This window comes from Bos mutus, chromosome X (assembly GCF_027580195.1).
Source record: "Bos mutus isolate GX-2022 chromosome X, NWIPB_WYAK_1.1, whole genome shotgun sequence".
Taxonomy (NCBI): domain Eukaryota; kingdom Metazoa; phylum Chordata; class Mammalia; order Artiodactyla; family Bovidae; genus Bos; species Bos mutus.
In genome coordinates, this window is record NC_091646.1 from 78944858 (window position 1) to 78972235 (window position 27378).

The window sequence follows — 27378 nt, forward strand, 5'->3', positions numbered from 1 at the left end:
TGTTCAAATGATACAGTGCTTGTCAACTGCCTAGAACAGAGTTTCAGTTATGACTGTGACTGTTCCCTCTGCCTGGAATGCCCCCTCCCATTTTGGTACTCTAAGTCCCACCTGTTCTTCAAGGTACTACTCAAGTAATGTCTACTCCATGGAGCTTGTCCTTAGTAATCTAGTCCCCACAATTTAGCCCATCAAAAATAATGTTTGATATTGATCATCATCATTTCATGTACATTACTCTCATCCTATGAACTATATCAAGCCCAAAGGTGATAAGACAAAGACAAATGAGTCAGATCTACTAGGTTCATAGCCTAACTCTACCACTTTGGATGTGTGATTCTGTGTTAGTCACTTAACCCATCTGAGCTTCGGTTTTATTATCAGAAAAAACAAAAAACAAAAAACAATAATCCTTACCTGGTTATGTTACTATGGGGATGAGGCAGAACACTGTCAAAGTTTCTGGGACACATACTGATGTATAGCATATGGTCAATAAGGAGAGGGTACTGTAATAAGAGTTGTCGGCTCAGACTTAGCCTTCTTGATAGTTCAAGAATCCTTCCACCCAGATTTACCCATCCACTGTCAGGGTTCCACTAGCATCACCCTTGCCATACTTTGAAAGGTAGCTTACAAAGCCTCCTACTCTCTCTAGGGTTTCTCCAGGAGTAGGAAACAACCTTAAAGGAGATAGAAGCAAGAAAGTGGAGGCTTTGAGAACACTGAGAGAAAAGCACAAGCTACAGAGAGGAAAACCCCAGTGCAAGAACTGCAGTCAGAACAGGAGCCTTCTAATCCTAGATTGGGAAAGGAAAGGACACCATCTATAGGGTCTAATACTTGGTCTATTATTATTCCTAAAGAGCCCTAGATTTGGATTGAGTTCACACTCATATTCTAATCCTAGCTGTGTGACTGGAGGCACAGTCATTCTCTGAGTTGTAATTCTTTACCGGTAAAATGGAGACAATCAACAAATCTTACTCATGATTTAAAGTCTGGATTAAATGCAGTCCCACGTGTGAAATCACTCCACATAGTGCCTAATATACTATTAACTTAAAAAAAAATAACAGGGACAATTTACTGGACACTTAAGATGTACCTGGCACTGAGCACTTTACATGCATTAGCTGATTCAATCCTCACTCCAACCTTATCAGTAAGCACCATTATTATGCCCTTCATGGGATGCAGAAACAGAGACACAGAGAGCTGAACTGCTTTGCCAAGAACACACAGCTAGTAACCAGGAATTGAGAATGAGGCTCTGGTCCTCCAACACTTGTTAGGGTACCACATGCCCCTACCTCCCCAAAGAGGGATCTATCTCAAAGAGCTTATATACCTGAGCCTTCTCCTAGGTATTCCCTCAAGAAGCAGTCAGAAAAGGAAAGTCTCGGTAGTCCTAAAGTTTAAACCATTCCCTCCTTAGGCAGTGGGGAAGGAGGATGAGAAGAAATAAGCAAAGAGGTAAAAGAAGATGCCAACCACCAATCTAGCTATAGAGGCAACAGTCTCCTACCCTTTCTCCCAAGGCACTATTATTAAACACACTATCATTCACTGGGGCTTCCCAGGTGGTACAGTGGTAAAGAATTTGCCTGCCAGCGCAGGAGATGCAGGAGACATGGGTTAGATCCCTGGGTCACGAAGATCCTCTGGAGTAGGAAATGGCAACCTACTTCGGTATTTTTGCCTGGAAATTCCATGGACAGAGGAGCCTGGCAGGCTATTGTCCATGGGATTGCAGAGTAGGACATGACTGAGCACACACACACACACACACATCATTCATTACCCCAAATTCCTTTCTTAGGAAGGAAAAAGAAAGGGATATTGAAGAAAGAAAGCAGAAGGGGGAAGAAGGGTAACAGCCATGATGGCCATGGCTACCAGTAGTACCTACCATGGAAGTTGTCCAGGATGGGGAGATAGCTTAGGAGAGGGCTAGGTATCCAGCCAGCTCAGACGGTCCTCAAAACCCCTCCAGCCAGCCCCTGGGGCTTCTTTCTGCAGGCTGGATCCTCCCTTAGTTGAGACTCATTTGCCTTCCTTTAAAACCTCGTGAGAGAAGGGGCCATCAGCCCAAGTCCCTGAGTGTGCTCCAAGGGGCTCAGGCACAGTCAGGTCCCAATTCCAAAAACAGAAAGGAGTAGCACCGAAGGCAAGGTATGGCCATCAGCCTGGTTGGGCCTAGAGGAGGCCACCACCTTAGGGAATGAGGGCCAATGTCAAGAGCTGGATAGGAGTGAAGACGCTGCTCCAGAAAGTAGCCAGCACCCTGGTGGCAAAGGGAAGGATGAAAGGCAGTTCCAGCAGCACAAACAGCCCTCCTGTTCCCTACTCCAGCCTCCTCTGAGCTCTGGCCCACCCCCTTACATAGCTCAGAGGCCAATAAGGAAGCTGGGCCCCCAGCCACTGCTAGAACTCAGGAAAGGAGCAAGGAAATGATGTTTGGGAAAGATAAAGTGGGTGTCTAAAAATTTTTTTTTAAATACACGCAAGTGAGAGAGAAAAATACCCCAGACACATACACTTAAAAGAATTCCTGTGCTTCCTGGACTGAGTTGACTCCACCCAGCCATCTCCGCAGGTCCTCTGAGCCCCAGAAAAGGAAAACCCAGATCAGCCAGGCCCAGCAGCCTCCAGGTCCAGCCAAGAAAGTAGCACTACAGCTGGTTTTACGTAGCTGGGGGCAAGGAACCTAGAGATCTCCCAGAATGAATATCCTGTTGAGACAGAAAGATTCACAAACCGTTCTGGACCGTATTTTCAGAGTCTGCCCATCCTATGGGCATCTGAGCAGACCCAGAGGAAACTGCATTTCACACCAGAGACTCTAACTCCATAACAGTGCTGCTTGGAGTCAGCATCCCTGCCTCTGCCATGACTTTACTCTGACCTCTGGCAATTTACTCCCCCTGTCTGGGCTTCTGTTTCCTCTCTGCAAAATAAAACATTAAAGCCCATTGTCACAAACAACCTCTCCAACTATATGGCACACTCTGAGGCAACAGTCCCCAGCCCCAGGCTGAGGGTCCACATGATGTCTCACTGACCTATGCAACAGCCAGGACCCAGAGAAGCCCCACAGAAGTTTATTACATACCCTAAGCCCAAGCTCAAGCATCAGAATTTAATTCTTCTTGGGGATTCAGAGTTGGGATTTTTCCCTTCATAATACTCCAGGATCTCCAGGCCAGTTTCCTTTGGCCTCTGGTCTCAATTTCAGCCATTTCTGGCCTGAGAGAGCTTATGTGAGCTTCCTCAGACCAAGAAATATCCAAGGGCCCTTCCTCTCTGGGGAAACCATGCCAAGTGGCCCCTTACCTGCTCTGCCCTCTGGACCTCCTGGGGAAGTTTGAAAGGAATTTTGTTTACATGTGCCTATAAAAGGCAGGTGCCATCCAAGTAAGCCCACAGACCCTCCTCTGGTAATCAGAAGTCCTGTAAGGTGGGAGTTTGGGGATTTAGTATGCCTGCAGATCTGGGTTGAAGATTCAGCTTTTACACACTAATTGTTTGGTTTTGGGCATGTCACAGAGACTCAATTTCCTCATCTTCAATGTATGCCTGGCACACAAAAGGCATTCAGTAAATGATATCCATTATTAATATCATCCTTGACCCAAAATAATAATGGATAAGGTACTATTAGTGGCAAGAAAAAGAATTTCTTCAAGCCAAATGAAGAGGAATGCAAGAGGACTAATTAAGAGAAGGTTCAAAAATCAAGGCTAACTCTCTAGAGTAGCACTTCTCAAACTTCAGTGGCCAGACTAATCACCTGGCCATCTTGAATCAGATTTTGATTCAGTAGATCTAGAGTAGGCTCCAGATTCTGACTTTCTAAGAAGCTCTAGAGTGATGGTGATGTTGGTGGTATAATAACCACATTCTGACAATACACTAGGGAATACAGTACCTTTAGCAATAGCACAACACTAGGGAATAACCCCTGCTCTGAAACAGCATCAGAATAAATAGTCACTTCTAATCCCATTACTCAGGCCTGGGTACCTAGCCTTCCCAAATCTGGTCACCAAGTGCCTTTCTCCTTCCACTCTGTAACTCAGTCCATAAAAATGCTTCCCTGACCCCCATTTCCTAATGAAATAAAGAATAACAAATGTGATAGCAGCCTGGCCCTGTCAGTGGTCAGATGGGTTGAGGAAGTTTTGACTAGAGGTGCAAGCATGTTTTGGGGATTGCCTTAGGTAGGGAGGCAGGATGGGAGTATGAGAGTTGGGAAGTCACCAGAAGAGGTGATATGATGGACAGATGGACACAGGCAGTATATACTCAAGAAATCCTTGTGGAGAGGATAATAAGAGAGGAATTTCAGCAGTTTGGCCAGTTTAGGATTTAGAAAGGAGAGACTGGGATGTGGGGTTGGGATAAAGGGGGTAACTTCTCACTTAGCAGAGCTAAGTTCCAGACAACATGAGCAAGCATCACCTCCTCTGTTCAGGGGAAGGTAAAGATGACTGTATCTTTTCCAAGCACTCAGAGGATAAGAACCTGGCCTGGAGCAAGGAGGGTGGGCACATGCAGGTGGAAATGACAGATCTGTCAGAAAGGCTCCCTTGTAAAGGCTGTTGTGAGAGGTGAGGGGAGGGAAGTGGACCAATTTTAGAAGGAGTCACTCTCTAGCTGCTCTAGAGGGCTGCCACCCCAATACCTTCCAACACAACTACTGGTCTCCGAGCCTAGCTCTCAGCAGACCCCTCAAGAACTACTTGGAGGGAGGAAGGCAGGGGGTAAGCAAAAAGAGAACCCTGGCTCTGATCCAACCCAGGGCAAGAAGGAAAATACAGCCCCTGTTGCTTGGGGTTATGCTTAGCCTGAGGTCTGGGTCATAACCTACCACAGGTTCTTTCCTCTTCTGAAAGTGTTTAGATAAGGAGAAGCACAAAGTGGTGTCCTTGATTAGCTCTGTTGACTTTCTATGGCTCTTCCAGCCTCCTCCGCCCCTCCCAGCACATTCTACCTGCCCCACATGAAGGAATTCAAACTCATTCTGGCCTGCTCAGCAGGAAGGGAAGCCTGTTTTGTCCACAGCCAGTGGACAAAACAATGCATGGCTTGTTTATCTGGCAGAAGGAGGCAAAAGCCGCTTGATCACCATGAAGGGATACAGATCTCTGAAGGCCTCCTCACAACCTCACACTGTTAGCTGGATGACCCTGCTGATCTGGAGACCTTCCTTATACAGACCCAACCAAGGACGAACATGTATATGTATGTAAATGTGTGAAAGTGTATGTATGGGTAAGTATGCATGTATGCATGTGCATGTATGGGTAAGTATGTGTATATCTATGTATATGTGTGTATATATACATATGTATGAGTTTAAAGAGAACTTTAAGACAAGACCTTTCTTGTCAGTTGGGAAGCTATAATTTTGGTCATCTGAGATATAGGTACTTTATGTAGAGGGGACTTTTGGTACCCAGTTCTGCCCTTCCACCTTCCCCACTTCTTCTACTTCCCCTCCCCTCTTGGAATAGCCAGGTCAAGTTCTTTCATAGAAATCTGCTGAATCCCCTGCCTCTCTACCCTCTACCTCAGGATACATTCAAGGCTAAAAAGAAGCCCAGGGTAGTGAATAAGAAAGGAAGGGAATGCTGGGTTGGGAGTAAAGACTCCCTCAAATGCTGTGATGTGTGTCAAGGGGTGTCTTTTGGCTTTCCAAGTATGAAAGTAAAGAGTAATACCCTCATTTGGTTAGGGCCTTTACACTTGACTTTGCGCTTTCATTTCTCCATTTTTTCACATTAGAATCTTTAAAACATGGGGACACCTATTTTTCTAAAGGAGGTTGGAGGGAGGCAACCATATGAAAGAAGTGGGAGAGCTCTGCAAATATTAGGGGCTAGAAAAATGCTTAGTAGTTTAGAAACACAGTACTTAGAATTCTCTTTCAGACTTGGCTGTGAAACATATTCTAGTTTACATATCTATGTAGAGGCAGATAAAACATACCCATCATAGACTGTTTCTTGTCAATGATCCCAAAGGCAAGGAGGTGGATGGTGCATATTTCGCAGCTTCTAGGAGCAAGGGGAGCAAGTCAAGAATCTGAATAATGAAAGAGAGTTTTTTTCTCTTCCCTGTACATATAAAAGCTAAGGGTGTAACACCAGAGGGCTGAGGGCGCCTTCATATGAGCACACAGGGAAAATGACGACAGGTTCACAGAATAGCATCTGTTGAGTCAGCTTCTGCTATGATGCCCAATTTCCTAAACCAACACCCAGAGTGATAAAGAAGGTGGAGGATGTTTGTCCTCCAGCCTTAGTTTCTATCAGTAATACCACAGCATCCCTTGGGAATGAATGCAGGAATAATACAAGATTTCCTTTCTTTTCATTTTAAGCCAAATATCTCCAACTCAGTATTGGAGTACCAATTTTCAGGAAAATGATGAACTCCACAAAGATTTTGCCCAAAGTCAAGTCTCAAAACCCTTTAGAATTGCTTCTGGCCACTCCCTAAATCATCTCCACTACTAAATGCATGAAGCCCAAAGACAATGTCCAGTAGCAGTGAGAACCTCAATAGAACCAAGAGAACCTACTCATTCTCCTTTGAGCAAACATGACAATGAGAATCAGTGCTCAGCAGAGCTGGAACATGGTGAGCAAGGTAGAGAGTACAGGGACATGAGGCTGGGGAAGTGCGAAGGCCAGATCACAGAGTTTTCAAGGTCAAGGTAGGAAGTTTGGGTTTTATTTCCAATGTAGTGGGAAATACGCTACTGGAGATTGTTAAGAAGGTGACAATGATCTAAGTTTTATAAAGATCTCACTAGGCTGATAGATTTAGGCAGGGCAAGAGTAGAAGTGAGGGAACCAGTTTAAAAAGGCTTTTATAGGTAAGAGATAATGGTGATTTGTTCTAGGGAAGAAGTAGTAGGGGTAGAGAAGAGAGGTTTGATTACAGATATCTTGGAGGTAGAGTTGACAATATTCATTGATGGATTGGATGTGGAGAGTGAGGGATAAAGAAGAAGTCATGCCATTAGAGTTGCCTGGCATCTGTAACTTCTTAGCACAGAATTCATTCCCGAAACTGAGTCATTAGTAGTTCTTAAAAAAAAAGTTAGCAGTCTTTATCATTCTTTTATTCAAGCATTTATGGAACTCCTATCTACATTTAAGGTGCTTGGAGAGGTACTATGAAACATGCCAAAATGAAGAAGATATGATTCCTGTGCTCAAGAAATTTATAGTGTGGTAGGGGGGGTCAATATGGGGCTTCCCTGGTGGCTCAGACAGTAAAGAACCTGCCTGTAATTCAGGAGACATGGGTTCAATCCTTGGGTTGGGAAGATTCCCTGGAGAAGGAAATGCCAACCCACTCCAGTATTCTTGCCTGGAGAATCCTGTGGACGGAGGAGCCTGGTGGGCTATAGTCCAGGGGGTTGCAACAGTTGGATATGACTTAGCAACTAAACCATCATCACCAGGGAATGAATAAAAATACCTATGTAACTATTCTATATACTAACAATAAAACACTCAGAAAGAGAAATTAAGGAATCAATCCCATTTACCATTGCAACAAAAAGAATTAAATATCTAGGAATAAACTTACTTAAGGAGACAAAAGAACTGTACACAGAAAATTATAAGACACTGATGAAAGAAAGCAAAGATGACAAAAACAGATGGAGAGATATTCCATGTTCCTGGGTAGAAAGAATCAATATTGTGAAAATGACTATACTACCAAACACAGTCTACAGATTCAATGTGATCCCTATCAAATTACCAATGGCATTTTTCACAGAGGTAGAACAAAAAATTTCACAATTCTTATGGAAACACGAAAGACCCCGAATAGCCAAAGCAGTCTTGAAAAAGAAGAATGGAGCTGGAAGAATCAACCTTTCTGAGTTCATATTATACTACAAAGCTACAGTCATCAAGACAATATGGACTGGCACAAAAACAGAAATATAGACCAATGGAACAAGATAGAAAGCCCAGAAATAAACCCATGCACCTATGGGTACCTTATTTTTGACAAAGGAGGCAAGAATATACAATGGGGCAAAGACAGCCTCTCCCATAAATGGTGCTGGGAAAACTGGACAGTTGCATGTAAAAGAATGAAATTAGAACACCTCCTAACACCATACACAAAGATAAACTCAAAATGGATTAAAGACCTAAATGTAAGACCAGAAACTATAAAACTCTTAGAGGAAAACACAGGCAGAACAGTCGATGACATAAATCAAAGCAAGATCCTCTATGACAAACCTCCTAGTGTAATGGAAATAAAAACAAAAGTAAACAAGTGGGACCTGATTAAACTTAAAAGCTTTTGCACAGCAAAGGAAACTATAAGCACAGTGAAAAGACAACCCTTGGAATGGGAGAAAATAATAGCAAATGAAACAACTGACAAAGGATTAATTTCCAAAATATATAAGCAGCTCATACAACTCAATATCAGAAAAACAAACAACCCAATCAAAAAGTGAAAAAAAGACCTAAACAGATATTTCTCCAAAGAAGAAATCAGATGTCTAACACATGAAAAGCTGCTCAACATCACTCATTATTAGAGAAATGCAAATCAAAACTACAATGAGATATCACCTCACACTGGTCAGAATGGCCCTCATCAAAAAGTCTACAAACAATAAACACTGGAGAGGGTGTGGAGAAAAGGGAATGCTCTTGCACTATTGGTGGGAATGGAAATTGATAGAGCCACCATGGAAAAAGGTATGGAGATTGCTTAAAAAACTAGGAATAAAACCACAATATGACCCAGCAATCCCACTCCTATGCATATACCCTAAGGAAACAAAAACTGAAAGAGACACATGTATCCCATTGTTCACTGCAGCACTATTTACAATAGCTAGAACATGGAAGCAACCTAGATGTCCATCAACATATGAATGGATAAATAAGTTGTGGTACATATATACAATGGAATATTACTCAGCCATAAAAAGGAACACATTTGAGTCCATTCTAATGAGGTGGATGAACCAGAACCTATCATACAGAGTGAAGTGACTAAGAAAGAGAAGGATAAATACTATATTCTAACACATATATATGGACTCTAGAAAAATGGTACTGAAGAATTTATTTACAGGGCAACAATGGAGAAACAGACATAGAGAACAGACTTATGGACAAGGGGAGAGGGGAGGAGAGGGTGAGATGTATGGAAAGAATAACATGGAAACTTACATTACCATATGTAAAATAGCCAACAGGAATTTGCTGTATGGCTCAGGAAATTCAAACGGGCTCTGTTTGAATTTATCAACCTAGAGGTGTGGGATGGGGAGGGAGATGGGAGGGAATTTCAAAAGGGAGGGGATATATGTATACCTATGGCTGATTCATGTTGAGGTTTGACAGAAAACAGCAAAAATCTGTAAAGCAATTATCCTTCAATAAAAAAAATAAATTAATTAAAAAAAATCGATGTAACTAAACAGAGTAGAATATCGTGTCATAAAGGAAATGCTAACAAAATGAGAGTTTAAAAAAAGAACAAGGGTTTTACTTTACTGGGGACTATATTCAATATGTTATATAACCTATAATGGAAAATAATTTTTAGAAAGAATATTATATATCTTTATATATCTCCAAATCACTTTGCTGTACACCTGAAACTAACATGATATATTGTAAATCAACTATACTTCAATAAAAATTTAAAACCATTCATGTAATAAAAACATTATTAAGCAAGTTTTCTTATTTTTTTTTTTGAAAATGCTATAAAATTGGTGGTGTCTAAAACCAGACAGTCAAGGAGGAAACAAAGGAGAAAGCACAGATAGTTGAATCAAGGAAGATTTTGCAGAGCCTCTAATTTTGAAAACTCAGGATAATTTCAACAGGAGGAGACTGGGAAAGAGGTCATGCGAGGTGTTTTGTAAAAACAAGAGTGGGAAGAGCAGGAATATACTGAAGGAATAACATAGAGTTTTTCTAAGGCATACAGGAAATAAAATTAGAATGATGCAACAACATGGTGAGCCTTAAGTGTTTATCCTAACATTTACTTTACCAACAGGCAAGACAGAGGCTTTGGAGGTTCCAGAATAGGATGAAAGAGATGGTAAAAGCAGTATGTTAGGAAGGTTATTCTCATAGCCACATGTAGGATGAATTATGTGGATAAATACTGAAAGAATAGTGAAGTGAGTAGGCTAGTGCCATAGACTTAATAAAAGGTAGAACTGGAGAGGTGACAGTGAGAGTGGAGCAGAATGAAAGGATGTGAGAAAGGACATAAGAGACAGAATCAAGAAACTTGGATTACTAATTAAATATGGAGGAAAGAGAAGTTAAGACGGCCATGAAACAGCTAGCTGTATCACTATCTAGATTGGGAAGTTGAGAACCAGAGACACGAGTTCGACTTTAGACATGAGCATGTTTGATATGCTGTCTAATGTAGATAGTCATGCCCCACAAGCAGCCTGATATCTGGGCTGTAGTGCTAGAAAGAGGTTAGGGTAGGGTATGGACATGTGGTCATTATCCACAGAGAGAGGGCAGCCGAGTGCATGTGGCTGCCCACAGTATATGCATGCAAAGGAAATAGAGTGGATGACATATCTCTACAGAACAGCTAAAGAGGAAGAAGAGCTAATCAAAAAGACAAAACAATAAAATGCAATTTTCAATGATATTGGCAATATATTTTTAAAAACTGTCAGCAAAGTTGCAGGTAAAGAAGTATTCTTATAAACTGCTGGATGGGAATGGATTGGGTATACATTTGCCTCAAGGAAACTTGCCATATGTTATCAAGAGACATAAAAATGTTCCTACTGTGTTTGCTTTAGCTGATGTATACTAAAATCAGAACAATATAGAGAAGATCAGCATGGCTGTCCCACAGGGATGACAGCAAATTTGTGAAGCACTGCATATTTTTTTCTAGAATTAGAGAGTGGTGGTGGCTATACAACCTTGTGAACATACTAAAACCCACTTAATTCCACACTTGAAAGTAATTAATTTTATGGTTGGTAGATTATATTTGTTTTTAAAAATGTTTGATGTATGAGGCAGGGCACCCAAAGCCGGAGTTCTGTGACAACCTAGAGGGATGGCGTGGGGAGGGAGGTGTGAGGAGGTTCAGGAAGAAGGGGACATGTGTATGCCTATGGCTGAGTCATACTGATGTATGGCAAAAACCATCACAATACTGCAAAATAATTGTCCTTCAATTAAAATAAATAAATAAAATTTAAAAAATGTTCCTACCCTTTAATCTAATCTTTCCATTCCAAGGATTCTATCCTAAGAGAGCAATTAGAAATAAATATATTGATTTATGTACATGAAGTGTCAACAGCTGCAGGGTTATTTATAATGTAAAATTAGGAATATCCTAACTGTTCTAACAGGAAAAGGAGTACATCAAGGCTGTATATTGTCACCCTGCTTATTCAACTTATATGCAGAGTACATCATGAGAAACGCTGGGCTGGAAGAAGCACAAGCTGGAATCAAGATTGCCGGGAGAAATATCAATAACCTCAGATATTCAGATGCTGCTGCTGCTAAGTCACTTCAGTCGTGTCCGACCCTGTGTGACCCCATAGACGGCAGCCCACCAGGCTCTCCTGCCCCTGGGATTCTCCAGGCAAGAACACTGGAGTGGGTTGCCATTTCCTTCTCCAACGCATGAAAGTGAAAAAGTGAAAGTGAAGTCGCTCAGTCGTGTCTGACTCTTAGCAACCCCATGGACTGCAGCCCACCAGGCTCCTCCATCCATGGGATTTTCCAGGCAAGAGTGCTGGAGTGGGGTGCCATTGCCTTCTCCAAGATATGCAGATGACACCACCCTTATGGCAGAAAGTGAAGAGGAACTAAAAAGCCTCTTGATGAAAGTGAAAGAGGAGAGTGAAAAAGTTGACTTAAAGCTCAACATTCAGAAAACTAAGATCATGACATCTGGTCCCATCACTTCATGGCAAATAGATGGGGAAACAGTGGAAACAGTGTCAGACTTTATTTTTTTGGGCTCCAAACTCACTGCAGATGGTGACTGCAGCCATGAAATTAAAAGACACTTACTCCTTGGAAGGAAAGTTATGACCAACCTAGACAGCATATTTAAAAGCAGAGACATTATTTTTCCAACAAAGTTCCGTCTAGTCAAGGCTATGGTTTTTCCAGTAGTCATGTATGGATGTGAGAGTTGGACTGTGAAGAAAGCTGAGCGCCGAAGAATTGATGCTTTTGAACTGTGGTGTTGGAGAAGACTCTTGAGAGTCCCTTGGACTGCAAGGAGATCCAACCAGTCCATTCTGAAGGAGATCAGCCCTGGGTGTTCTTTGGAAGTAATGATGCTAAAGCTGAAACTCCAGTACTTTGGCCACCTCATGCGAAGAGTTGACTCATTGGAAAAGACTCTGATGCTGGGAGGGATTGGGGGCAGGAGGAGAAGGGGACGACAGAGGATGAGATGGCTGGATGGCATCACTTACTCGATGGATGTGAGTCTGAGTGAACTCCAGGAGTTGGTGATGAACAGGGAGGCCTAGCATGCTGCGATTCATGGGGTCACAAAGAGTCGGACACGACTGAGCGACTGAACTGAACTGAACTGTTCAAAATTTTGGAAGTTAGGTGAAGTACTGTGTATCTACATGAAGGAACAATAGTCTACCATAGTTGTGTTGTTCTTTAGTTGCTCAGTCGTGTCTGACTCTTTGTGACCCCATCAACTGTAGCCCACCAGGCTCCTCTGTCCATGGGATTCTCAAGGCAAGAATATTGGAATGGGTTGCCATTTCCTTCTCCAGAGGATCTTCCCAATCCAGGTATAGAACCTGCATCTCCTGCATTGCAGCCAGATTCTTTTCTTCTTTGTTAATTTGAGAAACGTTTTTATACCCCTTTGAGTATATGATTGAACTTTTAATTTCAAACACTTACCCAGAATAGAACTATAGAAAGTGAAATATTTAAATGTGCTTCTGTTTCCCTAAATTTTCTTACATAAATAAGACATTATTTATTCATTCAATAAATATTTATAGGCTGCCAACCATATTCCAGCCATTCTTTTAGAATGTCTTTATTCATGTACAAAACAAAAGTTATTTTGAGGACTTCTGTATATTGCATATCTCTGTTTCTATTTCTCTATATCAGTGTCTCTAACTCCATCTCTATCTCTGTCTCCATGTCTGTTCCTATTGGTGCATATCTTTTTTTAAGTTAATTTATTTTAATTGGAGGATAATTACTTTACAATATTGGGATGGTTTTTGCCATATATCAACATGAATCAGCCACAGGTGCACATGTGCCCCTCCATCCTGAAACATCGCCCCCACCACCACCTCCCTCCCCACTCCATCCCTCTGGGTTGTCCCAGAGCACCGGCTCTGAGTGCCCTGCTTCATGCATCAAACTTGCACTGGTCATCTATTTTACATATGGTTATATACATGTTAAAATGCTATTCTCTCAAATCATCACACCCACACCTTCTCCCACAGAGTCAAAAAGCCTGTTCTTTACATCTGTGTCTCTTTTGCTGCCTTGCATATAGGGTTATCATTACTGTTTTTCTAAATTCTATATATATATGTTAATATACAGTATTGGTGTTTCTCTTTCTGACTTACTTCAATCTGTATAATAGGTTCCAGTTTCATCCAAATCATTAGAACTGACTCAGATGTGTTCCTTTTCCTAGCTGAGTAACATTCCATTGTGTATATGTACCACAACTTCCTTATCCATTAATCTGCTGATGGACATCTAGGTTGCTTTCATGTCCTAGCTATTGTAAGCAGTGCTTCAATGAACATTGGGGTACATGTATCTCTTTCAATTCTGGTTTACTCACTGTGTATGCCCAGCAGCGGGACTGCTGGGTCATATGGCAGTTCTATTTCCAGTTTTTTTTTTAAAGGAATCTCCACACGGTTCTCCATAGTGGCTGCACCAGTATGCATTCCCACCAACAGTGTAAGAAGGTTCCCTTTTCTCCAAACCCTCTCCAGTATTTATTGTTTGTAGACTTTTTGATGGTGGCCATTCTGACCTGCGTGAAATGATACCTCATTGTGGTTTTGATTTACATTTCTCTAATAATGAGTGATGTTGAGCATCTTTTCATGTGTTTATTAGCCATCTGTATGTCTTCTTAGGAGAAATGTCTGTTTAGTTCTTTTGCCCACTTTTTGATTGGGTTGGTTGTTTTTCTGGTATTGAGCTGCATGAGTTGCTTGTATATTTTGGAGATTAATTCTTTGTCAATTATTTTGTTTGCTATTGTTTTCTCCCATTCTGAAGGCTGCCTTTTCACCTTGCTTATAGCTTTCTTCATTGTGCAAAAGTTTTTAAGTTTAATTAGGTACCATTTGTTTATTTTTATTTCTTTTACTCTGGGAAGTGGGTCATAGAGGATCTTGCTGTGATTTATGTCAGAGAGTGTTCTGCCTATGTTTTCTTCTAAGAGTTTTATAGTTTCTGGCCTTACATTTAGATCTTTAATCCATTTTGAGTTTATTTTTGTGTAGTATACTCATTTTCACTATATTGATTTTTCCAGTCCATGAACATGGTATATTTCTCCATCTATTTGTGTCATCTTTGATTTCTTTCATCAGTGTTTTATAGTTTTATATCTATGGTTCCTTTGTTTCTTTAGGTAAATTTATTCCTAAGTATTTTATTCTTTTCATTGCAATGGTGAATGGGATTGTTTCCCCAGGACAAGATGGCTTCAGAGGTGGATTCTTCCAAAAATTTAGAGAAGAGCCACACCTATCCTACTCAAACTCTTACAGAAAAGTGCAGAGGAAGGCAAACTCCCAAACTCATTCTATAAGTCCACCATCACCCTCATACCAAAACCAGACAAAGATGGCACAAAAAAAGAAAACAACAGGCCAATATCACTGATGAACATGGATGCAAAAATCCTCAACAAAATTATAGCAAACAGAATCCAACAACATATTTAAAAGATTTTACATCATGACCAAGTGGGCTTTATTCCAGGGATGCAAGGATTCTTCAATATTCAAAAATCAATCAGTGTGATAACCATATTAATAAACTGAAAGATTAAAAACATATGATATTCTCAATAGATGCAGACAACCTTTGACAAAATTCAATACCCATTTATGATAAAAACTCTCCAGGAAGCAGGCATAGAAGGAACATACTTCAACATAATAAAAGCTATAAACGACAAACCCACAGCAAACATTATCCACAGTGGTGAAAAACTGAAAGCATTTCCTATAAAATCAGGAACAAGACAAGTGTGCCCACTCTCACTGCTACTATTGAACATAGTTTTGGAAGTCCTAGCCACAGGAATCAGAGAAGAAAAAGAAATAAAGGGAATCTAGATTGGAAAAGAAGAAGTAAAACTCTCACTGTTTGCAGATGACATGGTCCTCTACATAGGAAACCCTAAAGATAACACCAGAAAATTATTAGAGCTCATCAATGAATGTAGAGTTCCAAAGGATACCAAGGAGGGATGAGAAAGCCTTCCTCAGTGATCAATGCAAAGAAATAGAGGAAAACAATAGGATGGGAAAGACTAGAGATCTCTTCAAGAAAATTAGAGATACCAAGGGAACATTTCATGCAAAGATGGGCACAATAAAGGACAGAAAGAGTACGGCTCTAACAAGAGGACAGAAAGAGTACGGCTCTAACAGAGGCAGAAGAAATTAAGAAAAGGTGGCTAGAACACACAGAAGAATTATACAAAGATGATTTTAATGACCTAGATAACCGAGATGATGTGATCATTCACCTAGAGCCAGATATCCTGGAGAGCGAAGTCAAGTGCACCTTAGGAAGCATTACTATGAACAAAGCTAGTGGAGGTGACAGAATTCCAGCTGAAATATTTCAAATCCTAAAAGATGAAGCTGTGAAAGTGCTGCACTCAATATGCCAGCAAATTTGGAAAACTCAGCAGTGGCCACAGGACTGAAAAAATGTCAGTTTTCATTCCAATCCCAAAGAAAGGCAATGCCAAAGAATGTTCAAACTACTACACAATCATATTCATCTCACATACTAGCAAAGTAATGCTGAAAATTCTCCAAACCAGGCTTCAACAGTATGTGAATAAAGAACTTCCAGATGCTCAGGCTGGATTTAAAAAAGGCAGAGGAACCAGAGATCAAATTGCCAACATTTGCTGGATCATTGAAAAAGCAAGAGAGTTCCAGAAAAACATCTATTTCTGCTTTACTGACCACGCCAAAGCCTTGGACTGTGTGGATCACAACAAACTGGAAAATTCTTAAAGAGATGAGAATACCAGATCACCTTATATGCTTCCTGAGAAATCTGTATGCAGGTCAAGAAGCAACAGTTAGAACCGACATGGAACAAGAGACTGGTTCCAAATCAAGAAAGGAGTATGTCAAGGCTGTATATTGTCACCTTGCTTATTTAACTTATATGTAGAGTACCTCATGCCAAATGCTGTATTGAATGAAGCACAAGCTGGAATCAAGATTACTGGGAGAAATATAAATAACCTTAGATACGCAGATGATACCACCCTTATGGAAGAAAGTGAAGAGGAACTGAAGAGCCTCTTGATGAAAGTGAAAGAGGTGAGTGAAAAAGCTAGCTTAAAACTCAACATTCAAAAAACCAAGATCATGGCATCTGGTCCCATCACTTCATGGGAAATAGATTTGGAAACAATGGAAACAGTGACAGATTTTATTTTGGGGAGCTCCAAAAGCACTGCAGATGGTGACTGCAGCCTTGAAATTAAAAGATACTTGCTCCTTGGAAGAAAAGCTCTGATAAACTTAGATGCATATTAAAAAGCAGAGAAATTACTTTGCTGACAAAGGTCCGTCTAGTCAAAGCTATGGTTTTTCCAGTAATCACATATGGATGTGAAAGTTGGACCATAAAGAAAGCTGAGCACCAAAGAATTGATGCTTTTGAACTGTGGTGTTGGAAAAGACTCTGGAGAGTCCCTTGGACTGCAGTCAATCCTAAAGGAAATCAGTCCTGAATATTTATTGAAAGGACTGATATTGAAGCTGAAGCTCCAATACTTTGGCCACCTAATGTGAAGCACTGACTGATTGGAAAAGACCCTGATTCTGGGAAAGACTGAAGGCAGAAGGAGAAGGGGACAACAGAGGATGAGATGGTTGGATGGCATCACTGACTCAATGGACATGAGTTTGAGCAAGTTCTGGGAGTTGGTGATGGACAGTGAGGCCTGGCATGCTGCAGTCCATGGGGTTGCAAAGAGTCAGACACAACTGAGTAACTGAACTGATTTAATGAATATAGTAAGGTTGTTGGATATAAAATTAGTACACAGATATCCCTTGCATTCCTATACACTAACAATTGAAAAACAGAAAGAGAAATTAAGGCAGGCAGATTCCATACTGCTAAGCCACCAGGGAAGCCCATAGTCTGCTATTACAAAAGAGGAAAAACAGTATGCAAACCTGTATGTTGTATCAGCCCAACTCAAAAAACAAATATCCATATGCATATATTCATGTACAAGCATACACATATTAAAAGCCTGTATGGGCATGTCCCTGGTGGTCCAGTGCTAAGATTCCGAGCTCCCAATGCACAGGGCCTGGTTTTGATCCCTGGTAGGGGAACTAGATCCCTCATGCCACCATCAGGAGTTCACATGCTACAGTGAAGATCCATCACAGCCAAATAAATAAAAATTTTTAAAAGGCTAGATGAAAATTACTAATATCTTACCATTAAGTATCTCTGTGTGTCAGAATTAAGGGATATTTTCATTCTTTATAATTTTAGAAAATTTCAAAATTGTGTACATAACATGTGTATTACTTTTAAATGAGAAAAGGTTTCCAAAGAAAAAGGACTCCCTCATATACAGACATATCATTTACCCTGGCAACTGTCTAATACAGCTGTCTGACACATTCTTAAGTTAGGAATCTGCAATTATACTTATGATTCCACTTAACTCTTTTAAACATCTGGATTTTGCCCTTAGGGAAATCAGCTCAGAGCCCACCAACCTAGCAAGATGGTTTCCCCAACAAATACTTTCCTGTTTGGAAGTAGATTCCTCTGCTTATTCTATTAAGTAAAAGAAAAAAAATTCTACCTGACATTTTTTTACCCCAATATCAGCACTAGTTGCTGTTCTCTGCTGTGAGATGTGGCCAGAGCTGGAAGAACAGGAGCAAGTTGAGAAGAGGCCAGTTAGAAGGAAAAGGAGATCAAGTCAAAGTCAGCATCATGGCCATACTCATTGGGTTAAAATCATTTTACTACTTAGGACCTTCTTGACTTTGGTTTCTTTCTAGATGCCTGATGAACTTGATAGGACAAAGTCGGGTAGAGAGGTGACAAAGCACAGGAAAAGATGATGGGGGTGGCAGCCAAGTACTATTTGTGAAGCCATAACTGCTAATATTTATAGTTCCCAAAGAACTTTCATGGACACCAGTCCATTTAATTCTTACAAGAACCTTATAAACTCCATGTTAGAAAAGAAGAACCTCCATGTCAGGTTCAGAGGTAAAATCATACAAGGCTTGAATCCAAATTATTTACTTCAAAATTTCTGTTTTTTCCTAAACAATAGTTTTCAAAGTTTGTCACATATAGAAGCATCAGCATCACCTGGGAAATTGAAGGAAATAAAATTCTGGGGCCCTACTCCAAACTTTTTGAGTTAGAAACTCTGAGAGTGGAGCCCAGCCATTTGAATTTTAGCAAGCCCTCCAAGTGATTCTGATTCGTGCTCAAGTTTGAGACCCATCACTCTAAAAAAAAATGCTACCATACATTTTAAACAGATTTTCAAATGGCTTCTTCAAAATACTGGCTGCTGCTGCTTTTACTTATGTTGGGGTCTTGTCTTCCAAGGCAGTCTGGGAACCTCCCTTCAACTGCCAGCGGCAGTTGTACACATAGCTAGTGGCTATGTATACAATAGAGGGTATCTGCTTGAACAGAATTCGGGCTCCAGGGGCAGGAACATTCTGCTTCATGGTGAGGCACATCCCAGAACCAAAAGGGCAGTTCCCACATCGCAACTTCCATTGTTGAGTGGAGACATGAGCTGGCAAGCAGCTGCCATATATCTATCTCCTCTGCTGAAGTTTCTCTTCATAAAGCTTTCATATGGTTTTACAATGCTCTGCATGAGCCCCTGGGAAATTCCCTGATCTGATGTATTTACGTTTACAAACCTCTAGTTCATCAGGCTTTTCATCTCTTTGTATTTCGGTTGGGTTTTTTTTAATGGATTTGGAAGCAACAACTGAGAAAAAATATACAGCAATTGAAACAAAATTATTTTCCTTCTGGGGAACCTGGACACCCAATTTCCTCACTGCAGGTAACTGTTCATTCTTTCTCTCTCTCACATACACACACATACACACAAAGTCATGTATATTCCTCCCCGCCATGAGATGGAGAACAAACAAATCAGTTACTCTTTGGAGAACTGGACTTGACATATATTGGATTTTAACTTTTGTCAAGGTGATTTTCGTCAAATTGAAACAAAACTCATACATAGATATGGATTTAATTTGAAAATGCTGAAGCAGAAAGACAAAACCATGGACTGAGAATTATAAAATTTTCAAGACGCTAGGAGTGAACAGAATTGGTTGTATTTCCCCTTCTATAAGGCACTTGCATTGAATTCATTCATTTATTTATTCATCGATTCATTCGTTAGTTATTGAGAGCCAAGACAGCACCATTCAAGATGCTGGGGACAAACCAATCAATAAAACACACAAAATAGTCTCCATGGAACTCAACTCTATAAATATAGAATATGACAGGTAGTGATAAGTGCTATGAAGATAGAGAAAGCAGGGTAAGGGATAAACTGGCAGGTCTATCTATGTGAAGGCCAATTCTATTTTAGAGTGTGTGGTCAGGGAAGGCTTCTGTTAGGAGGTGATACTTGAACAACAAAAGTATTAATAAACAAAGTCACGGAAGGAGCCAAGAAAATACTGAGGGAAAATGTTCTAGGCAGAGGCATCAGCCAGAGCAGTGGTCCTGAGACAGGATCAGCTTGTCATGGTCCAAAAACAGCATGAAAGCCTGTGTGGTTGGAGCAGAATAAACAAGACAAAGAGAGGTAGGAAATAAGGTTGGGGAAGGAGCCAGGGGCCAGGTGAATGGGTTATTGTAAGGATTTGGGGTTTAATTGTAAGAGTGATGGAAATAAATCCTGTGTCTATTATTTGTTTGTGCATGTGTGCATGCGAAGTTACTTCAGTTGTGTCCGACTCTTTGTGACTCTATGGACCATAGCCCACCAGGCTCCTCTGTCCATGGGATTCTCCAGGCAAGAACACTGGAGGGGGTTGCTATGCCCTCCTCCAGGGGATCTTCAGGAGTCTAAAGGGCTTCACAGGTGGTACTAGTGGTAAAGAACCCACCTGCCAATGCAGGAGACATAAGAGATGTGGGTTCGATCCCTGGGTTTGGAAGATCCCCTGAAGGAGGGCATTGCAACCCACTTCAGTACTCTTGCCTGGAGAATCCCATGGACAGAAAAGCCTGGCAGGCTACAGTCCATAGTGTCACAAAAAGTCAGACATGACTGAAGCAATTTAGCACACACACACAAGGAATCTAAAAAGTCTGCACTATGATCCTTGCCCTCAAGAAGCTTTCAATCTGTCATCCATTTGGGGAAACAAGCCAGAAGTACAGGAGACTTGAAAAGGGATGGGGGTTCTTGCTGACTCATATATACTTGTTCCTAATACTAACGAGCTATCTTTAGTAGAAAACAGCTCCAGGAGGGAAAAAGGCTTGCCTTCTATGTCAATCTGAGAAGATTCTTTCACCTCACATTTTAGGCTTTTTTATCTCAAAAGCACTTACAGTGTTTATTATGTATTACAAATATTAAAACACTTAATACTCGTAACTATCCTACAAAGCAGGTGCTACTATTGTCATCTCCATTATTCAGAGAGGAAAATTAGAGGCCTGGAGAGATAGAGTAACTTGCCCAAGATCACAGATCTACAAAGTCACAGAGATGGTATTCAAACTCAGGCAGCCTGGCTCCAGAGTCCATATTCTTAACCACTATTCTAATCTCCCTTGCCTAAAGACAGAAGGATCGGAAGAGGGGGCATGATGAATCTAAAATTGAGACTAAAAGGGAAAGTCTCCCAGATGTCCTAGGTGAACCAGAAGAGTTCTGGGGCCTATGGGAAACATGGGGAGAAGACTGAACTAGTTGAGGGGAAGAGCTAGAGAAGCAGCTCTTTCCTATGGGAAACTGAGAGGTCATGGGACTTTTGGGTATCCTGACCTGCCTAGCACAGAATACATAATATCTAATAGCTTGCAGGGTCTTCCTGGTGGCTCAATGGTAAAGAATCCACCTGCCAATGCAGGAGACACAGGTTGGATCCCTGAGTTGGGAAGATCCCCTGGAGAAGGAAATGCCAACCTACTCCAGTATTCTTGCCTGGGAAATCCCATGGACAGAGAAACCTGGTGGGCTACAGTCAACAGAGTCACAAAGAGTTGAACATAACTTAGTGATTAAACAACAACAAGAGCCTGAAACCAGAGAAACTTACATAAAGGAGGTCAAACATGAGGTCTGGTCCTGAAGAAAGGGTAGGAATTGACCAAGATGAAAAGTACTTCTATAAGAGTAGCTTGTAAAAATCAAGGAAATTTGAGAAAAACATACTGTTCTGAAGGTAGAGTGTATGAGGAGGGGTGGTAGGAGGTAAATCTAGAGAGGCAGGCTGAACAAAACATAGAAGATCCAGGTTGCCATGCTAATGAATTTTGACTTTCCCCACAGGCACTGAGGAGCCAAGTGAAAAACTCTAAGCATGATAATGTCAGGGTCAGATTTGTATTTTTGAAAGATGCATCTGCTAGCATTTTTTTTTTAGGGAGAAAGAAGCAGGTGGACCAGTTAGGAAATGAATGTTATAGTCCAACATGATCCATGATTCAGGGATAGAGTGGTAAGGCAGATTTGAGTCTTGTCTGAGAATGGTATAGGAGGTAAAACCAATAAATCTTGGTTCCCAGTTGGACAAATGTGAGAGATAAAGGAAGGGGTCCAGAGTGTGTACAGATATCTCACTTCAGCAAATGACTGAGTCTGTCACCAAGAAGAGTAGGGAGGGAAATTAGTCCAGTTTTGGACAAGTTGAGTTTTAAGTTTTTATATTTTTAAAGATAGAGTACCTGAGGAACTATGGTCGGAGGTTCATAACATTGTACAGGAGGGAGGGATCAAAATCATTCCCAAGAAGAAGAAATGGAAAAGGGCAAAATGGTTGTCTGGGGAAGCCTTACAAATAGCTGAGAAAAGAAGAGAAATGAAAGCTAAGGGAGAAAACGAAAGATATATCCATCTGAATGTAGAGTTCCAAAGAATAGCAAAGAGAGATAAGAATGTCTTCCTAAGTGATCAATGCAAAGAAATAGAGGAGAACAATAGAATGGGAAAGACTATACATCTCTTTAAGAAAATTAGAGATACCAAGGGAACATTTCATGCAAAGATGGGCTCAATATAGAACAGAAACGGTATGGACCTAACAGAAGCAGAAGATATTAAGAAGAGGTGGCTAGAGTACACAGAAGAGCTATACAAAAAAAGATCTTCATGACACAGGTAACCAGGATGGTGTGATCACTCACCTAGAGCCAGACTTCCTGGCATGTGAAGTCAAGTGGGCCTTAGGAAGCATCACCACAAACAAAGGTAGTGGAGGTGATGGAATTCCAGCTGAGCTATTTAAAATCCTAAAAGATGATGCTGTGAAAGTGCTGCTTTCAACATGCCAGCAAATTTGGAAAACTCAGCAGTGGCCACAGGACTGGAAAAGTTCAGTTTTCATTCTAATCCCAAATAAAGGCAATGCCAAAGAATGTTTAAACTACCACACAACTGCACTCATCTCACGTGTCAGCAAAGTAATGCTGAAAATTCGCCAAGCTAGGGTTCAACAGTACGTGAACTGAGAACTTCCAGATGTGCAAGCTGGATTTAGATAAGGCAGCGGAACCAGAGATCAAACTGCCAACATCTGCTGGATCAGAGAAAATGCAAGAGAATTTCAGAAAAACATCTACTTCTGCTTGATTGAGTACGCTAAAGCCTTTGACTGTGTAGATCACAACAAACTGCAGAAAATTCTTCAAGAGATGGGAATACCAGACCACCTTACCTGCCTCCCGAGAAATCTGTATGCAGGTCAAGAAGCAACAGTTAGAACTGGACATAGAATAACAGAATGGTTCCAAACTGGGAAAGGAGTATGTCAAGGCTGTATATTGTCACCTTATTTATTTAACTTTTATGCAGAGTACATCATGAGAAATTCTGGATTGGATGAAGCACTAGCTGGAATCAAGATTACTGGGAGAAATATCAATAACCTCAAATATGCAGATGACACCACCCTTATGGAAGAAAGTGAAGAGGAACTAAAAAGTCTCTTGATGAAAGTGAAAGAGGAGAGTGAAAAAGCTAGCTTAAAACTCAACATTCAAAAAACCAAGATCATGGCATCCAGTCCCTTCACTTCATGGAAATAGATGGGGAAACAATGGAAACAGTGACAGACTTTATTTTCTTGGGCTCCAAAAGCACTGCAGATGGTGACTGCAGCCATGAAATTAAAAGATGCTTGCTCCTTGGAAGAAAAGCTCTGACAAACCTATACAGCATATTAAAAAGCAGAGACATTACTTTGCTGACAAAAGTACATCCAGTGAAAACTATGGTTTTTCAGTAGTCATATATGGATGTGAGAGTTGAACCATAAAGAAAGCTGAGCGCCGAAGAATGGATGCTTTTGAACTGTGGTGTTGGAGAAGACTCTTCAGAATCCCTTGGACAGCAAGGAGATCAAACCAGTCAATCCTAAAGGAAATCAGTCCTGAATATTCATTGGAAGGATTGAATTTGAAGCTGAAGCTCCAATACTTTGGCCACCTGATGTGAAGGACTGACCCATTGGAATAGACCCTGATGCTGGGAAAGATTGAAGTTAGGAGGAGAAGGGGATGATAGAGGATGAAATGGTTGGAACGCACCACTGACTAGATGGACATGAGTTTGAGCAAGCTCTGGGAACTGGTGTTGGACAGGGAAGCCTTGCGTGCTGCAGTCCATGGGGTCACAAAGAGTCGGACACAATTGAGCAACTGAACTGAACTAAAAGCAATATTTGTGAAAGGTAAACCACTCAAACAGTACAAAGGCATATACGATGAAAAATGAGTTCCCCATACTCTGGGAGAAACCATCATTAACAGTTTCTTGTTTATCCCTAGGCATAGTATGACATAGTTTTAAGAACATAAGCTCTGGAATGAGACTGTCTAGATTTGAATCTGCCACTGCTACAGTGTGCCCTTGGACTAGTTATTCAACATCTCTGCCTCACTTACATTATCTGTAAAATAGCTATTATAATAACAGGACACACAAAAAAGCATACTAGAGTACTGTTCAAGATCTTGCTGTTTGTGTTTAACAATATATGTAGGAGATAATTTTGTACCTGCATGTAGTTTTTCACAAATTTTTAATAACCACTTACTATTGTACTTGTGTGAATTTTCATACTTTATTTAACCATTACTCAATTAATGAATATTAAGTTTGTTTCTAATTTTTTTAATGTCGCAATGAATATTTTTGAACAACTCTTCACACACACATATATGATTATATCTGTTAGATAAATTCCTGTAAGTGGAGCTCTGGTTCAGAGCATATGAATGTTTAATTGTGATAAAGTCTCCCAAAATCCAAAGAAGTTATGTTAATTTGCTTTTCCACCAACAATATTTTAGAGCAGTGCTTTTCAAACTTTCATGTGCAAACAAATCACTTTGGGAACTCATTAAAATGCAGATTCTGATTTAGTAGGTCTGGGATAGGGCTGAATTTGTAACAAGCTCTCAGTTTATGCAGATACTGCTGGTCCTAGGATCACACTTTGAGTAGCAAGGTATGTATTAAGGTGTAAGAGTACACATTTCTCTACATGCTTGTCAAAAAATATGTATTACATGTTCTGATTTTTGCCATTCTGATTAGTGAAAGTTGTATTGGTGTTAAGGTGAGAATTATTGATTAAATTAACCTATATTTCTTTAATTATGAGTGTTGTTGAGTATCTATTTATTTTATAAGCCACTTTTCTTTTTCCCTGGACTGGTTGTTTAGTTTCTTTTTTTTTTCCTATTTTTAAAATAATGGTTTGTTGATATTTTTCTAAGTGATTCTCGGTCTCAAGAGCTCTTTATATATACAGGGAACCAGCCATTTCTCATATCAGATACAAATCCTTCTCAGATTTTTGTCTTTGGATTCTGTTTATGTATTTTTGTGGTACTGTAAATTTTAACTTTCATGTAGTCAAATTTAACAATGTTCTCCTTTATGGTTTCCTTTGTGTTGTGCTTAGAAAGACCTTCAATATTTACTAATAAAATCATATATTAAAAACCATACACTAAACTGTGCCTTTGGATCAATTACTAGACTCAATTATGGTCCACTGATCTGTCTATTCATGTGCTAGTACCAAACTGTTTTAATTACTGTAGTTTTATAATATGTTTCAACAGGACTGGTCCCTTTCTCCCTTATTACTCTTCCTTTTCAGACTTTGCTTGACTACTCTTATAGATCATATATATGTATTATATTTAAATTTCCATATGTACTTTAGATGAGCTTCCCAGGTGGCACTATTGGTAAAGAATCTGCCTGCCAATGCAAGAGATGTAAGAGATGCAGATTCAATCCCTGGGTTGGGAAGATTCACTGGAGGAGGGCATGACAACCCTCTCCAGTACTGCTGCTGGGAGACTCTCATGGACAGAGGAGCCTGGCAGGCTGTGGTCCACAGGGTAGCAAAAGAGTTGGACATGACTGAAGCAACTTAGCACATATACTTCATAATAAACCTGGGCATGTTGGATTATGATGTTTTTGGGAGACATCTTGGTGGCAAATAGTAACATGCTGTTGAAAATGATAATCTGGTGTCTAGGAGTATGATCTTCTCTGGATACAGAAATCTGAGAGTCATCAGTGATATCTGAAGCCTCTCAAAAAAAGGTTCACAGAATGAGAAAGAGGGTCTGAGGCAGAACTCTAGGTTAGTGGTTCTCAAAGTTCAGTCCTCAGACCAGCACTACCTGAAAATTTCTTAGACCCTGACTGGATCAGAAACTTGGGTTGGGGAGGGGAGCAATATGTTCCCTAACAAACCTTCCAGAGGATTCTAATGCACATTCAAGTTTGAAGACTACTCTTCTAGGGTACACCTATAGTCAAGTGACAAATTAAGGAAAGAGAGCTGAAGATAAGTAGTAGGAAAAAACTAGGAGAAAGATATATTTCATAATCAAAGAGAAGAAATTTTCAGAAAAAAGTTAAATAGGGCCATTATTTATTAAGCAACTATTTTAAAGGGCTTAAGGTAAATATCATTATTCTCATCTTACAAATGAGAAAATTTTGGTTAACTAATTTACAGAAGGTCAGCCAGCTGATATGTGATTTGACACCAGCGCTATTAAATAGCAATGGCTATGTGCCTTCCATTGTACTCCTTCTGCTACTGAAAAATTGCTGACTGGAAAAGAAGAAAAGATGCTCCTTGAGTTTTTATTCAATCTGGAGGATACTAATTCATCTTGGTCCTATAGAGAAGACTGTCATGTAGTGGAAGAAGCCAGACTGCAGTGAGAAAATGGGAAGAAGATGGAGACAATGAGTGTAATGATACTTTTCAACTGCCTAAGAAGCTTGGCTGTGATGGAAAAGAGACTGGTAATTGCAAGAGGACAAAAATTAAGGAGAGCTGATGTTTTTTAAGATGAAGTGACCACCAGAAGATATCTGTATAACTGAGATTAGTTTAGATTACAAGTAACATTCTATGGGTCTAGAACAATCACTGGTCTTTATCTGAACCCAAAACCACAGCAGTTCTACCTATACTCTACAATTGCCAATTGAATGTTTACATCTCCCATCAATCCCCTCAAATTAAAGACAAAACAAAAACATTGACATCAAGCCTAGCTCTTCCTAATTTATCTTTTTGTTGTGTCTTAAATCCCTAAAGATCTGACTAACTCAAACCTTGTAAATTGTTTCCTTCTCTTCTTTGGCTTTTATATTGAATTAGTCTCCACATCCTAGCTTTGAAATATATCCCCTATTAACTCGTCCTGTCCATTCCTACTGTCACTACTTTATACAAGCAATCATGTCACATGGCCTCCCTACTGGTTTCCCACAGATACCAATTCTTATTCACCTATTCACAATCTTGCA

At 40.3% G+C, this 27378-nt stretch overlaps 1 protein-coding gene and 1 non-coding gene across 6 annotated transcripts in view; one reads left to right on the forward strand and one right to left on the reverse strand.

Moving 5' to 3' along the window:
- SHROOM4 (shroom family member 4) overlaps positions 1-27378 on the reverse strand; it is a 268730-nt gene that overhangs the window by 54216 nt on the left and 187136 nt on the right. The window contains exon 1 of one of the 5 annotated variants that reach the window (XM_070366165.1): positions 1916-2365. The exons of the other annotated variants lie outside the window; for them this stretch is intronic. The gene's annotated coding sequence lies outside the window, so the exon portion shown is untranslated. Of the gene's footprint in view, positions 1-1915; positions 2366-27378 lie in introns of those variants that run through there. 5 annotated transcript variants of the gene reach the window in all.
- Positions 10842-10944, forward strand: LOC138986539 (U6 spliceosomal RNA). Its single transcript, XR_011463354.1, has one exon. It is a non-coding gene; the product is annotated as a U6 spliceosomal RNA (small nuclear RNA).